Consider the following 2,389-nt stretch of genomic DNA (forward strand, 5'->3'; position numbering starts at 1 on the left):
GGGCATCAGGACAAGGCAATTGCTTGGTGGAAGAGTGAATCATACATGAATTGAAAAGAATTATAGGGAAACCTATCCGAGCATCATGGTGAAGGAGGTTCTGCTGCTGGGGTGGAAAGGTTGAGCGAAGAGTTGTAGTGGAGGAAGCATATATACACGTACCATCATCCGCCATGAATGTCAGAACATAAACTGAAGAATGACCACATCTTGAAATCTCGATGGAGCAGTTCTGATCAGACGAAGCATCGGCATGAATCGCCTGCATCGGCTGGATCCTCTCCCTCCTTTCTCCATTCTGTAGCAGACTAATCGCCTGTGTCGGTTGGACCGACTGATTCCCTCGTTGCCCGCATCGCCCGCGGGGGCTGGATAGACTGCCATCTCTCTCTCGCCTGGATCGATCTGGTTGTACGGTGACCCGCGACCGATGGAGGTTAGCCTAATGGGCAGTGATCGAATTGTTTTTTGTTGCCCCATCCCGCCGCGCCGCTCACGTCGGCGCGCAGCCGCCAATGCACTCCGAGGCCATGTCAGGCAGCGCAGTCAGAACAGAGCAGGTGGCGAACATGGTTTAGGGCTGGTGTGTGGCGTTTCACCCTCTGCGCTGTGTTGGATAGACAGTAGAGAAGGCGAGGATGATAGAAAAGGCCCAGTAGGCCAATAGGCCCAATTGAATGTCAGACACCGAAAAAAGCGACCGGAGCAGCGGCTCGAAAAGCCTAGTGCAGCCTGACCCACGAGTTAGCGCCTACGTATGATATTTAGATGCGACTAACAACAATCCGACGACCAAGAACAACTAAAAGTGGCGATCTAACGACTAGAAATGCTTATGGCCTGAGAGGGCTGGGAGGGTGCTCAGTTTTAATATATCTAAATGACACGCTCTATCATTGTCATATTCCTTTTGCATGATCATGTAGTTGACATTGTATTTGTGGCAAGCCACCTTTATAATTCTTTCATACATGTCACTCTTGATTCATTGCATATCCCGGTACACCGCCGGAGGCATTCACATAGAGTCATATTTTGTTCGAAGTATTGAGTTGTAAATAAATAGAAGTGTGATGATCTTCATTATTAGAGCATTGTCCCATATGAGGAAAGGATGATGGAAGCAATGATTCCCCCACAAGTCGGGATGAGACTCCGAACTTTATGAAAATTAAAAGAGGCCAAAGGATCCCAAATAAAAAAAGAGGCCAAAGAAGCCCACCGAAATAAAAAAATTAAAAAAAGGAAAAAAAATGAGAGAAAAAGAGAGAAGGGACAATGTTACTATCCTTTTTCCACACTTGTGCTTCAAAGTAGCACCATGATCTTCATGATGGAGAGTCTCCTATGTTGTCACTTTCATATACTAGTGGGAAGTTTTCATTATAGAACTTGGCTTGTATATTCCAATGATGAACTTCCTCAAAATGCCCTAGGTCTTCGTGAGCAAGCAAGTTGGATGCACACCCACTTAGTTTCTTTTGTTTAGCTTTCATACATTTATAGCTCTAGTGCATCCGTTACATGGCAATCCCTACTCCTCGTATTGACATCAATTGATGGGCATCTCCATAGCCCGTTGATTAGCCGTGTCAATATGAGACTTTCTCCTTTTTTGTCTTCTCCACATCATCCCTATCATCATACTCTACTCCATCCATAGTGCTATATCCATGGCTTACGCTGATGTATTGCATGAGGGTTGAAAAAGCTGAAGCGCATTAAAAAGTATGCACCAATTGCTTGTCTGAAACTAGGGTTGTGCATGATGGGAGCATTTTGTCTGACGAAAATGAAGCATGGCCTAACTATATGATTTTGTAGGGATAAGCTTTCTTTGGCTATCTTATTTTGATAAGACATGACTATTTTTATGTCAATATTAAACTTTTATCTTTAGTCATTTGGATCTGAACATTCATGCCACAATAAAGAGAATTACATTGAAAAATATGTAGGTAGCATTCCACATCAAAAATTCTGTTTTTATCATTTACCTACTCGAGGATGAGCAGGAATTAAGCTTGGGGATGCTTGATACGTCTCCAACCTATATATAATTTTTGATTGTTCCATGCTATTATATTAACTGTTTTGGATGTTTAATGGGCTTTACTAAGCACTTTTATATTATTTTTTGGACTAACCTATTAACCGGAGGCCCAACCCAAATTGTTGTTTTTTGCCTATTTTAGTGTTTCACAGAAAAGAAATATCAAACGGAGTCCAAACGGAATGAAACCTTCGAGAGAGTTATTTTTGGAAGAAACGCGATCCAGGAGACTTGGAGTGGACCTCAAGAAAGAAACGAGGCGGCCACGAGGCAGGGAGGCGCGCCCCCACCCTCATGGGCCCCTCGTGGCTCCCATGACCGACTTCATTCGCGTAT

The sequence above is a fragment of the Triticum dicoccoides genome, chromosome 6B (assembly GCF_002162155.2).
Source record: "Triticum dicoccoides isolate Atlit2015 ecotype Zavitan chromosome 6B, WEW_v2.0, whole genome shotgun sequence".
Classification (NCBI taxonomy): Eukaryota; Viridiplantae; Streptophyta; class Magnoliopsida; order Poales; family Poaceae; genus Triticum; species Triticum dicoccoides.